The sequence below is a fragment of the Ambystoma mexicanum genome, chromosome 4p, assembly GCF_040938575.1.
Source record: "Ambystoma mexicanum isolate Mex_15411 chromosome 4p, UKY_AmexF1_1, whole genome shotgun sequence".
NCBI classification, from domain to species: domain Eukaryota; kingdom Metazoa; phylum Chordata; class Amphibia; order Caudata; family Ambystomatidae; genus Ambystoma; species Ambystoma mexicanum.
Genome location: NC_090927.1, coordinates 664,275,445 through 664,290,430, shown reverse-complemented (window position 1 = coordinate 664,290,430; position 14,986 = coordinate 664,275,445).

Here is a 14,986-nt window from a genome sequence, read left to right as displayed (position 1 = left end):
ACTTGGTGAAAATCCGTCCAGCGTTTGGGCTGTAGGCGTGAGCAAAGTTTTTTCCCCATTCATCTATGGGAAAAAAAGACATTTTGGGACCCCCCTATAACTTTGCCCCCCCCTGGACCAAACCTCACCAAACTTTGCTGAAATATTCAGAGTGGGCCATATACTTATCTTGGTGATGATTCGTCCAGGGGGAGTGAAGTTATAAGCCACCCAAAAAGTGCTCTTCCTATAGGATTAGCAATTTAACCATAACTACACAGCCTCTAACGTGGCTGTGTAATATATATATACATATATATATATATATATATATATATATATATATATATATATATATATATATATATATGTATTTTGTTTGCCACAGGGTCAGCCGACACATGTTTCGAGTGGCGTTGTCTTCAAGGCAAACGTCCGGATTCACTAAGAATGGTCAATTGGGAAATTGATGTTACTGTAATCACTTCTCGTGTTAAATTCACAACTGAATTTGGATTATTCCCTCAAGATTATGATTCTCTATATAGTGAGAGCCCCACAAACAACAATGTATTTAATTGTTGCTGCCATCAAGGATTCGTTCCTGGGCCCAAGGGATGCAAAATTGCGCATCAGGTAGCCTGCCAATAAACAGATGTCGTCCTGGGTTGTATCCCTTCAAAGCGTGCATGCTGGCGTTAACTGGTCCTGAAAGCATTGCTGGCGTTCCCTCTCAGAGCAAAAGGGGCAGCTCTGACTTCCTCACAATTGAACATGTAATTTGCCATAGTATGTAGTGCGTGATCTGTAGCTGACACTCTGATGGGTATGAGATATTGAAAGTATGAGTGGGTGTGGGTGAGAACCCTGTTAGAGTGCGCTATAATCACTAGCTCAATAAAGCATGGCTAGCAGCGTCGCCTAATCTGGATGTACGTCCACCTATTGTGCTAAATTTTTTTTACAGATTTTGTTCGTGTCCCGCTCTGCTTGTACTCTTCAATTAACACAAAATGATTGATTAAAACAATTACAACTGCAGATATTGTAACAAATATATTACACGGCCTGCCGTGTAGTCATGGTTAAGTTGCTCAATGCATAGATAGAGCGCTTTTTGGGCGGCTTATAACTTTGCTCCCCCTGGAAGAATCCTCACCAAACTTAGCAAATCAAGTAAATGACCCGTTCTGAATTTTTTGGGCAAGTGTGGTGAGGTTTCGTCAAGTGGGGACAAAGTTAAAGAGGGTGTCCCAAAAAATATTTCTTTTCCATAGACATAATGGGAAAGAAAATGTGCTCACACCTACAGCACAAACTGCTGGACAGATTTTCACCATATTTGCAGCAGGAGCGGCGGCTTGGCCCCGAAAAGTGTGCTTTTGTAAATCCATCCAGTAGTTTTGAGCTTGGTGTTCTTTCAGACAGCCCTTTAAGATGAGTAGCAATACCCTGGAGATGGATGGGGATGCAAATTTTATTCATACATCAATAATCAAGACGACACAAATAATTTGGCAAAGTTTGTCTGTTTTAATGTCAAGTATCTAAAACAGGGAGTAAAACGAACATCAGCACTCTACTTACTTCATAAAAAACTGGGCTTTTATACCCATAATTGGTCATCATTGACGTTTTGAACTGCGTCATTACCAACAACAATCTACGTGGCAAACTTCAAAAACCTAACGGAGGGAATGATGAGTCTAAGTGTATTTCTAGGTATATGCGCTATATCTGTATAGAGCAGTTGAGGAAGGTGATAGGATACTTGACATCAGGTGGGGCAACTAAGACCTCCCCTCAAAATGGCTACTATGAACGTCACTAAATGTACGATGTTCCATTATCCAACACAAACTATAGGACCCTTAATTACGCGTTCCCGTACAATTGGTCAGCTCCTAACCCCCGTCACTACTTTTCCACCTATGTCTAGCAGCACGCAGACTGAACAACCTGGTGCGGGTGAGCTAGTTTTAGCACCAGCTTCCCACCAATTAGCATATCATCCATCATCACCTCAATGGTCCAGTGTCAAAAATTGTTTGAAGTTTGGCCTTGAGTCTGTACTGTGTTCTGAGAATTTTTAGGGAGTGTGGGTACCAGCCGGCCTTCCTGCATAGGTGTGACCATCTTGCCCGTCCAACAGCCCTCTACCACGTGACTGGACACCATGAACTAGAGCTTTTTCTGTATTTGATTTTATTCTCCAATAGTCCTCTGGTGTCTTTTGGTTTTGCTTGACCTTTCGGAACAGGAGCCTCTGTTCTTTCACGATAATGATATCCAATGTCACCCAGTTCCAGTTTGATAAGACCATGGCTTTCTTGGCTCAGTCAACTCCTTAGCTGAGCTTTTATTCTGTTTAATTCAATTGCTTTTCTTAACTGCAACACTGAAGCAAGGTCTTCTTGCTTTGTTCAGTACTGCTTATATGCGTAGTGGAAACATCCATCCTTTACTTGTCCATATGTATCTATATATTTATATGTAGACACTTTCCGCGGTCTATCTATTCAAAGGCATGTGGCTAGCTTCATGATTGCTTTGTTACTTGTGTTTCATTGCATCTGTACATGTTTAGACTAACTAAGTATCTTCATCAGATCTGTGGCATAAGATTCTTCACCTTGATCCCAAGATGTTACTTATCCTTGATACTTTCTTGATGGTTCATAAATCGTCTGCATCCTCTGGTCTGTTTATCTCTTCCATGGGTGTCAATTTGATTTTGTATGACGTCACCACTCATCTTTGCCTTTTAGTTTCTCTGCTTCTTCAGGAATCTCGTTCAAATGGCCATCATATTGTCTTGTATGCAGGTATGGTTTCCTTGATGGGTACTTTACCTCCCATATTCTCTTAGGTATAGGTACTCTTATAGTTAATGCACAGAGTCCACGCTCTTCTCTTTGTTGGTTTAACTGTTCTGTGTATGTCACATACTTTGATACATACTTTTCAGGTAATATAGGTGGGGCAGTTGGACTGGGGGGACTTGGCTCCTCCTCTACACTCCCCCATCTGGCCGATTCATCAACCACTCCCACATCATTTTTTAAATCTAGACATCCTGGTCTGAAGAAATGCTTCTTAGGGATCCATATTTTTATGACTCACTTCAGGCATCCAGCTGATTTCACATGCTCATCCTTGTTCCATGTCATTAGCATGCACTGTCCACTTGGACTGCAATAGATCGATTTTCCCACATACTTCTTATGGTCCTTTGGATACAGGAACTTCGTTCCCTCAGGTGCATAGAGTCTGACCTTTACAAAGTCTCTGATTTCTTCATCAGTCAGATATTTAGGCGTCCATCCTGGTTCAACATCAATCATGATCTTCATCCCTATGGCTTTCTTTGCTTTTTTCTTGCACTGTGATAATATTATCTTAATCACACAAAATCCAAGCATCACTAACAATAACAAGGCTCCAAGAAATTTGAACATGTCTGCCAGCCATTGTGGAACCCACAAGAAAAGATTTCCAAACCAGCTCTCATCAGCAATGTCTTCTATTTCCTCTATCATCTGGCCATGGAGTTTCGTCAGCATGTCTATGGCCTCTTTCAAGGTAGCATTCTTGTCATCGTGAGAAGGTATGAACGTGCAACATGATGATTCTCCAATTTTTGTACAAACACCTCCGTCCATAGCTGTGATCGTATCCAGTTTGTATCTGTTCTGGAGCATCATCACTCTTACGCACTCATTTCTTCTCTGATTGCATTGAATCCTTTTATGGTAGTGTTAATTGCCTGCAGCAATTCCCATCTAGTGATCTGAAGACACTTGGTATTTGCTCCATCCTGGATCCTTGGCTTGAAAATTAACGTGAAAACTGAAGAAGTCTGGCTGAACGGTCTGTGTTTTTAGATGGGCTAGAGTCAAAAACGTCTATTGATTTGGCTGAAAAGTAGTTCTCTCTCTTCATCCTTTTTATCAGCTCCACAGATCTCTTCTTCCTCAGGTCAGCATCTGCTTTCAGGAAACTATTAATATTCAGGTCACCTTTAGGAATCACCAACGCAGAAACATGCACATTTACTAATGTACAGATTCCTCCCCAATCTTTAGGAAGTCTGATATAGGCCTTGGATCCATAAGCCCAATAATGATCCATGATTACTGCTGTCCCGATATTAATTCCTGCAAAGATTCGCCCACAGTTCTAATTCTCCCCCATTTTTCTTGTACCATTGTTCCTGAAGCACAGTGTAGAACTCTGCAATGGTACTATCTGCAGGTGTCCTCCTCTGTCTTTGACCCATGTCAGTAGTTTAGCAAGTTCTGGCCATAATGGTTTACACAACATTTGTGCATTCTCAATTGCTGGTTGGTAGTGACCCATTATTACCCAGTCTCTGCAGATCACTAATCCTTCCTCCCAGCCATCTGATGATAGGACAGTTCCCCAAATCTGCATCTGGCCTCTGCTTTTCCATGTACGAATTTCTTCTGCAGATTTTCCTGGAACTTACAGTTGTTTTTATTGAACTCTCTTCTTATTCCAGTTCCTTTTACTCCAGGTTTCTCGTATCTGATCACAAGATTCTTAGTCTTGGCATTGTTCCTTGTTTGTATATCCTGGATGTAATCATCTTCATCTGGATCTGTCCATTCAGTTGCCCATTTGAGAGAGGCAGTCCGACCTAAAAACTGGCCTCTTGTACTACAGAAAGCTAGGTGCACTATGTAGTGTGCAGTTAGGACATCTATTTCAATAGCTATGAAGATCTTCGAGTGCACATACAAAGCATTCTTCATTTGACAATCTTCTTCCAACTTCATTCATGTGTTGGTACCATATGTTATTTCCCAAGTGTGCTATGCTGTCCAGATAATCATTCAGTTCATAATTATCCTTGTGGGTGTTTCCTTTTGGTTCTCAAACTCTTCATGTAGTGACACTTCTATCAAACTCTTCTATCTATGACTATGGCCCTCATTACAAGTTTGGCGGTAGCTCACCGGACTCGTTTACCGGGTTCCTGCAATGAGGAATAACCGGGTTATTCCAACATTGAAGGACCCGGTCATTCCTCCTTGCTGGAACCATTGCTGGAACCATTCCTCATTCCCATTTGAGCCCCCGTAGGGCTCAATGGGAATGGGGGTGGAGGTAACAACGGGCAGATTACAACTGGCCCGTTGTTACCTCCTTCTTCCCCTCACGGGACCCGGAAAGCACACCTTGTTTTGCCAGGCGTGCGATCCGGGTCCCGCAATGGGAAGCTTGTAATCAGCCCTGTCGGAATGAAGGGGTTCGGTTCCATACCGGCCCCCTTCATTCCGACACCGCACAAGTTGTAATGCGGCCCAATGTCTCTAAATGTATCAACATAACTCCTTCTGGTTGGATTATGTATAGGACAATCCATCCGGGTTCCTTGTGTAGAAGAACGTTAAGCAGGTCTTTTCCTCTCACCAAGTTTTATTCTCTCAGCAAATTCTTTAGGTATAGAAATGTCTCCCATAATCTTCCTCTGGGATTTTCCTTTGGGACTTGTTCTTGGGTCACTTGTCACTGGACCAGGTGTATTGGCATGTATTAATTGGGTAGGCCCAACCTCTATTAAGCCCTTACTTTGCCTGATCTGCCGACCCTGTCTCTGGCGTTTAAAAGCATTCTCTGAAACAAGAGTTGTGCATGACTGATTACCAACAACATCCATTTAAAGCTCAGGTTTCCTGCCATCTTTTCTTGGGACAGGAATAACTATGTAGGGCCTAGGCTGCTTTGTAGTTGCCACAAGTACATCTTCCTTATGCTCAGAAAGATACACAGGAGTCTTAGCTCCATTTGCACCTATGTAAAATGCAGTTCTCACAGTCAGTGAAAGCAATATGAGTATAAACACAATGTAGGTGTAGATGACACAAAGGTATGTCACCTTACAACATTTACTTCTTGGACAATGAGTGCGTCTGTTCTCGTAGGGCAACACAACGTTGCTGTTAAAATTCCCCATCTCGATCATTTGATGCTAAGGAAGGAAAAACGTATTTTAATGGTTCTGCATTGTAGATTGCTTCTGGACGCTGCTGCTTTGATCCAGTAACTCCTCCTCGATCAACCGTCTGCTATGGATGCTAAGAGCGGCTTTATCTGTATGTCTGGAACCAGTTTTTTCACCAATCGAGATGTAAATGTTCCTTTATTGGGAAAAAAAAATGACCTCTGCAAGTCTATATGAGCTCTGCTTCATAGATCAGCTCCCAATCGATGCCTCGAATCTGCTTCAGTCCAGACGACATGTTGCTTCCCTGTCAGCATGAACAACGGTTGTCCTTTATACACTTTCTCGATCTGTCCCTCAGAGGAAAGTTTCTACACCGCTCTGTGATTTCTTTCAAAATAGATGCTCACTTGGATTATAATTCCCTCCAAGATCACATTCAAATTCGCAGTGTTTCTTGGATCTCTCAGAAAGGTTACCACATCAGTGTGTCTCCCAACAAGATGTGGGTATTCCTCAATTAGACCAAAGAACACCACACTGACTAGGCTATGTGCTGCGTCGGCTGATAAGGGCATTTGTATGCTCTTCACTGTACTCAGATAACTTCAAGAATTGTTCAGTGATTACAATGAGCAATCTTCCTATAATTTTCTCATTGTCAGGATCTCGAATGAAAGCTGGAATGTGGCAAGTTCTCCCCACCAGTGAAGGATAAGAACGCAACACCAACTCAACATACATGAGTAAGTTCCTAGAAAGGTAATCACTGGGTAACACTATAAAGTAGATCCAAACAAAAACTCAGTGTGGAATGAATTAGGGTATTGTACCCTCTTCCAATTGCTGTATCCACGATCAGAGTCTGGCATACTCCTCTTCTTATCAAGGCTTTAAATATGCCTCAGTCCAAAATCAATAAACGTTTATCACTTTACTTTCACCAAGGATTAAGCATGCCTCAGTCCAAAGTCAATAAGCTAATGTGGCTGTAAGAATGCAGATCTTCCCTTAACCCTGCAACTAAGATGCACAGAGTGTTGAATTTTTTCTTTGACCCTTTTATGAATAGCTCAAAAGGGAGTGTCCAAAGCCAAGCCACAGTACAACTAAAAGGTTCTTTGATCTTTCCACTTGTCAGGTTATGCGTCCTTCTTCCTCATCATAGATCTCGTCTGCTTGTGCTGTAGTTCTTCCCCAATGATTGCAGCTTCTTCGCGGAGGGGTGGAGGCAGAGGAGTTTCTCCAGAGTACATCTTTACACCCCCCAAGAATATCCAAGCATGCCTGCCCTGCATTTTGACAGCAGACAGTGGTACGTCCTCAACGACAAAGGGACCATTGGAACGGGGCTCGTCCCACTTTTTCCTTGTGTGGTTACCCACTAGGACTGCATCTGCGGGGTAAAGTTGGGGAGACGAAATTCCAGAGGTTGGATTGTTGAAGCATCTTCTTCTGTTTTCTGTACTGCCCTACACCCTTGTCTCTGCAACTGTCCTGAAAAGACAGAAATACTGGAAGTTATACAGTTCAAATAGTTATGCTGTTCCAATCCTAGCACTTCTGCTGTCAGCTGACCATTAGGGGTGTTCTCATTCACCTTCCTGTCACAATTTCATGAGGCGTAAGATGGTGGTCAGAACCTGGTTGGTTCCTCAATGCATATAATGTCAGTGGCAGGCAATGCAAACATTCCCTTTCTTCAGAATAAGCTTCACCATGGCTATCCTTTCCTTAAGTAAGCCGTTGAGCCTCTCAAAGATCACATTTCCTTGCGTAGTAGAAATGTGGCTGCACAAGTGGAGTCTGGGGTGCGTACATGGACCTGCCTCTATCCATCTTGAGAAAGGACACATCACAACAATTAAATATCTGTATCCATTACATACTTGTATCATGTTGACATAGTCGATATCCAAGTGCTGAAAAGGGCCATTAGGTCTTGGAATGACTCCCCTAACTGTGCGCAGTGTATGCCCAGCCGTGAACTGTTGACAAATTATACAGTTTACCATAAAAAATGCAACATGCTCCATTAGGTTCGGTACAAACCATTCCTGAGCAATAATTACAGCAAGATTCTCCCTAGTTTTGTGCACGGGGTAGTGTAGCTGTTCCAGCATCCCCCTTAATAAGGCTATAGGCATCACTGGTTTACCAGTGCTGTCTTGTCGCCACAATGCTTCAGAAGGGTTTAAAGAACACCCTCTTCGTGTCCATACATTCTTTTCATCTTGAGGTGCCTCCCCTGGGAGTTCCATTATCTGTGCTTTGGACATATGATTATATCCTTCAACTACAGTCATCATTACAGTCATTCTTTCATTCACATTACATATTTCAATGTTCATCATTCCTATATCTGTATTTGCTATGCGCTTAGCTTCATCGTCTGCTGCTTGATCTCCGCATCAGATAAAATCTGTCCCTTTTGTGTGAGCTGCACATTTAACAACCGCTATGCCCACTGGGAGTTGTAGTGCCTTAATAAGCCTGTCCAATAAGGCTGTGTGCTGCAATGGCGTGCCGTCCGCTCTCAGGTAGCCCCTCCTTTTCCAGCATGCTAATCCTGCGTGCAACCTCAACGTCACATAGGCAGAGTCGCTGTACACTGTTAATTCCTGGTCTGCGTGATTCTCGAGCGCAAGTATCAATGCCAATAATTCTGCAGCTTGTGCTGAATAATGAGATGCTAGTCGAGTACTAACGAGCACTTGAAACTCCCCATTTGCCAGGTGCTTCACCACAGCAGCGCCTGTGTATCTTTGTCCATCATTTTGATCAATTCTCAAAGACTCATCAATAAACACAATCTCTCCCCCTGCTAGTGTATTCTCCTTTACTCTAGGGATTTCATCATAGAACTCGTCATAGTTTGCGCAATCGTGAATATGTTTCCTTCTGTGATTGGCTCAGCAATAAACATAGCTGTATTCACTATTTTACATCAAACTGTTTTGATTGCTGGATTTGATATAGCTACCTTATAGGTAGAAGCCTTTGAGAAGTCAATGTGCCTTTTGATTTTTCTAAAATGGCAAATAATGCGTGTTCAACAAATAATGTCAGGGCATCCCATCACTATGCTTGTGGCCTTCTCTATGGCGAACGTGGTGGCTGCAAAACTTTGTTCACACAGAAAATGAGCTCTCATCACTGGGTCTAAAATTCCACTGTAATATGCAAGGGGCTTGTACCCCAACGTGATTCTCTGCGTAAGCACTGCTGTCATAACAGTACCATCTGTATGCAAGAATAAAACGTATTTCTCTGCATAATTGGGGATCCCTAAAACTGGAGCCGTGCAAATGGCTTTTTTTCAATTCATCAAACCCTTCTTCCATTACCTCAGTCCACGCGATCATTTTCTTGCGTTGCCTTTGCTTTCTTCAAGGCTTGTAAGAGAGGCCGTGTATATGTGCTATAGTCAAAGATCCATGCTCTGACATAATTACATAATCCCAAAAAACTCTGCATCTTTTTTATCGTGTGTGGTTTAACTATTTTTAAAATGGCCTAAGCTCTTTTAGGAGTAACTTTCTTTCCTTCAAGTTTAATTGGCCTATGTACAGCACTTCATGTTGACAATATTGTAACTTTTCCTTGTCAACCTTATATCCTTTGTCGGCAAGTATAATCATCAGCTGAACAGAATCACGTCTGCACTCTTCCTCTGTGGTGCTGCAAACAAAAATGTTGTTTACGTATTGCAGCACAACGCTTTCTAAGGCAATATTGCTTAAGTCCATCTGGAGGACTCCATTGAAAATTGATGGGGACTCACAGTACCCCTGTGGCAGCCGTGTGCTTTTCAGGCAAACTTGTATGAAGGCAAACAAAGTCAAATCTTGTGAGTCTTTGTGCAACGGGATTGGGAAAAAGGCATTTTTCAAGTCAATCATCGTGAAATATCGTGCATCAACAGGTATATTACATAGAATTGTAGATGGGTTTGGGACTAGAGGGAACTCACCAACAATTTGGTTTATTGGCCTCAAATCTTGTATCAAACACCACGACCCACCCTTAGATTTCTTGATAGGATAAACTGACGTATTACATGGTGACTCTGACGTCACTAAGATACCTTGCTCCATCATGGTGGAAATTGCCTTGAAAATTCTTTCATCTGCCTCTTGAGACATGAGATACTGCCGTGATAAAAGGTAAAATTGCTCCTGGTTTCAATTTAATCTTCACATCCCCGACCCCTTTTAGCAGGCCTATGTCATAGGGGCCAGTGGTCTATAATGAAACTGGCACTTTCGCCATGTCTTCGTCAAAATATTCACAGCATTTCAGTGCTAACATCATTCTCTGAGGCCCTTCTCTTTTAATTGCTTTTACCCAGTAAGTGATGTTCATTTCAAATATTGCTTCGTCATCAGATGGGTGATCTACAAACAGATCCTATCCGTGACGTCAGTCAATCTGTAGCCGTCTCCAGTGGAGATTACTGCACACCATTGTCTGCCCTCATCATCACAGCCATCAAGCGATGATCTTTCTCTCCCAAATTAGAGGTTCATCTCCATTGATCAGCTAAGTGGTAGAGAGGCCCTATCGGCGTTGAATGTATTTCTGTACTTTAGACTTCGGGTGGTGCTGCAGCGGCTATTCCCAGCCTTCCACAAGCAACCCCAGATGACCAAGCTGTTGGACAGGGTGCTAGGGGGGGACCTGGATCGGAGGATGCTCTCAAAGCTGGATGCAATAGCTATGGAGAGTAAGTCATCAACCGCAATGTCATCACGGAAGGAGTGGGAAAAGTTGCTGGGTAGGGATATATCAGAGGATTTATGGGCATACTGTTGGAGCGGATTAGAAAGGAGGCGATCAACACTAATTTTAAACTCGTCCATTTTAAATTCTTGCATCAATATTATTATTCTCCGGCTCAATTACATCGGTACATCCCTCAAAGGTCTCTGGCCTGTATCACGTGCGGGTGCAAACCTGCAGGATTTCTCCATGTGGCATGGGAATGCGCGCTGCTTGACCAATTTTGGGAGGGGGTGTTTGATTTGATTGGGGAAATTGCAGGTCAGCGGTTTGCTCCAGATCCGATGATGGGCCTGCTGGGGTACACTGCACAGGTACCGAAAGAGACTCGGATACTGATAAGCCTCCTGCTGATTTTGGCCAAGTGCAGGGTTGCTATGGGTTGGGGTAAGAAAGGCACCCCAACGATTGCTCAATGGTTTCAGGACATTTTGTATTGCAACGACATGGAATCGAGATGGGGCGTAATGCAAGGGAATGGCTGGGGGGACAGGAAGGTGTGGGACGCTTATACTTCATACCTTCTCACCCAACCGGGTGGAGGGGGGTCTAGTTCTTGTTAATCACAGGAACTTTCGAGTTTCTCACCACAAAACTGAACGACCCACGCACCACGTGGCATTTATCATAATTATGTGGCCCCGGATACTTGAAATACTGGGGGAGGGGGAGAGAATGCACTGAATTATGGTCCTTCTTTTTTGCTGCATGGACTTCTGGGACTTGTCGCTGTATGGTGCGTGCTCTTCATTGACATGCGTCGTAGTTTGTTGGTTGTGTACTTTGGTTCACCTCAAGGTGTGGCGATTACCTGTGTGCCTATGTAAGGGGTGGGTGGGCTGGAGGGGCCGGTCAGGTGTTGGTTGAGAGTTGTTGTTTATATGAAATGTCAATAAAGAAAGTAAAAAAATGCAATGCTATTTTTCATCGCACTATGGCTGCTTGTATCATTAAGGGAAATACTCGTCCCTTTTCTTCAAACATGGGTATCCTTGGTCTAAACAAAACTTCATCAGGTGTTCTCATTGTTTTGCCTGCTATTCCTGGCAGCCAGGACAACAATATGCACACCCAATATAAAACATCTGGGGTTGCTCTCATAGGCCATTCGTCCTGCGTATGCCATAATTATTTTGCACATGTTTAAATAATGCATTCCTGGTGTTGAGCATATTATGCCTTCATCAGTGAACGAGATCGTCATATTTAACTTAGTCATCAGATCTCATCCTAATATATTGACAGGCATTTGCCTCGAATAAAGTAGTGGCACATTCATGTCACATTTTCCTATGGAGACCGGTAGTTTTTCGGTAAAAAGGAACGTGACTTGTAGCTCCTGTGAATCACTGAGTATTCATGGCATTACCAGACATTGAAAATGTACCATCTTGTATACATGAGCGCGTTGAACCTGTGTCCACTAAGAACGAACATTATTTGCCTCCTATACTGACATCCACCCTTGGCTCCTCATGAGGGTTTGGTGTCACGGATAGTATGGAACACATCAGGTCTCCCAGTGAGCTGTCCTATTCCATGTAAAGCCTTGTCCCATTATTTGTAAAAGGATTTCCTCCATCAACAGTGATGCCTCCTACTCTAGGAGTCAATACCTGTCCTGTAACTGTGTTCTGTTGGAGCTGCATAGGGGACTGATGTGATTGTTCTTGTGGTGGGTTACCTGCCATTTGCTCTGGTTGCAAGCCCTGCTGCACTCTCGTCGCTTGCTGCTGCACTGTTTGATTTTGCGCAAACCCATATCCATTCTGCTGCGAGTACACAGGTAGATTTGCCATCGCCCCTCTTGAAAACTGATCATTCTGTACCATGCCTTGGCTTCTACATGTACGAGCAAAATGTCCTGTCATTCCACATGTCCAACATATAGGCAGTGGCCTTCCAATCTGCCCATTTTGCATATTTTGAAACCCACCTTGATTGCTTTGAAAACCTCCCCTATTATTCTGCCAATTCCCTTGATTACCTTGCCAACTTCTTCCTCGGAAACCCCTTCCTCATGGAGCATATCCATTGTTGCTTTGATCAAACTGCCTTTGGTTATTCGCCTGTGGCATGTTCATTATCTGTTGTAAATTGGATCCGTCTGTACTAGTTAACATTGCCTCTTCAATGGCGTATTTGGACAGTTTTTTCTGAACCAATTTTGCCTCTTCGCCTTTTCGAGTATCATCTTTTTTGCGATTATTTTCCTGCAGAAGTCTGCAGTAATGTGCAATGGTCAACTGAATTTCCGACCACTTTTTAGCTTTTATACCCACTAATTTCTTTAGCTGCTTCTGCATTTGCTTTGGCAGCCCTTGGCATAATATATGATAGAACACAGGTATAGTTTACCCCCAAGATTCCCGAGTTTCAAGCGCCCAGGCATCTTGGAAATTTGGAATGTAAAGCAAAGGATCCTCTCCTTCTTTCATCTTTTTTGTCATTATAGCTCCCATATTGGACATGTCCGGATATAGCACTCGAAGTGCTTTCCAAACTGCTGCTCTGCAATTGTTAAATGTGCTCCATCATGCACGGTGTTGACTGTAGTCACACCAGGGTAGCCTGCCCGTGTCCATACATCATTAGCTCTCTCACTAAGTATGGCAATCAGAAGACCTTTAATGTCCCCTATAGCCAATGTATTTCCTCCCGTCCTCTTTTCCCAGAACCACAAGTCAAAATCGGGAGTTTACACCTTGGATTATCTCTGTCCATTTGAGGCCATGGTATATACTGTGGCCTTGTTCCTCCTTTCTCTAGCAAAGGAAACTGTGATGCGCCAAACTCATTCTCATCTCTCATCGTTTGTCTATCCATCACCGGTGTGATAGTCCCACATCGCTGTCTTCCTGGCAATGATCTTAACCTGCTTACATAAGGCGGGGTCTCCCCCCTCTGACCGTGGGGTTGCCCCTTATGTCGACCTGACTGTGTCAGTGGCTCTGATGCCTTAGACATAGATAATTTTAAATCCAACCATCTTACTCCCTCATCCATAGGCAAACATCGCTCTGGACCACATACATTACTTTTCTCTTCCCCCTGGAAAGTTTCCATTTCTTCGTCTGACACTTCCTGTGCTTAACTCGTGCAACTTGTCTCATCATCATTTCTATTCAGAGTTAGTCTGTCTAAAGACAGCTCCTTATGTCTTGTGCTACATGAGGCTTCCTCTGTGTCATACACTGAGTGCTCTCAAGAAAATCATGTTTTCCTCTCCCCCGAGCTTCTTTCTGAGCTCTCATGTCATGGTATACTTTATCGATCGCTTCCCCAATACTTCTTGAGTCAAACTCATCTTCTAGATTTGCTCTAGACGGGCCTGGTAATGACTCGTATTCGGGAGAAAATTCCTGTATATCTTCCCATTCTACCAATAGATCGGGATTTCTTACTTCACTTTCCAAATACTCAAGATCGCAGGCTCTCTGCCTTCTTTTACGTTCCATGTCGTCATCAACTTCTCTGCGCTTTCTCGCTTCCTCTCTTGCTCTGTCTTCCTCTTTCTTCATATCCCCTTGTTCATATGCCTTTCGTATCTCCTCATCCCTTCGTCTCTGTATTCTTTTCTCTCTGATCTTTTCCTGTTCATCATCTATTCTTTGTCTTTCTATCCTATCCCGCTCATCAGCCGTTCTTTGTCTATTGTCATGTTTTCTTTGCTATTCTGCCCTCTCCTGTTCTTTTGTTTTCTCATCTTGATCTAACTGTTTTCGTCTTTGTCTATCTTTTCTTTTCGCTCCTTCATCTTTGAATCGTTCTTCTCTTGTCCCTGTCTTTTTTTATCCTGTCCGTATTCATCTTCCCGTTGCATTACATCCTCAATGCCTTTACCATCGAGTTTAAGAAAAATCTGACCTGCCATCCATTCGTTCTCATCAGGTTTATACTTGTCTCCTTTCCATCTCTTTATTTCTCTCCTTATATCTAGAAATGTGCTTGCTCGATCACTTCTCTCCTTGTCACATCTCTCCTTGTCTCTCGGGGCTTTGGAGGTTACATCTTTCTCGGTATCTTTCCCTGGGCACTCATCACTACTTTGCGTAGGTGACTCATATAAGGGATTGCTACATGCCGCCGCTGCTTTAAGTTCCCTTAATGGGTATAACCCATCGTCTTTCTTAACTTCCTCTTTCGTTTCAGACGGGGCTGGCAGAGCAGAAGGCTCTTCACCCCCCTCTTTGCATACATTGAGTATCCAATCCAAAGGAGGATCCTCCTCCTTTTCTTGTTAGTACATTTTCCAAA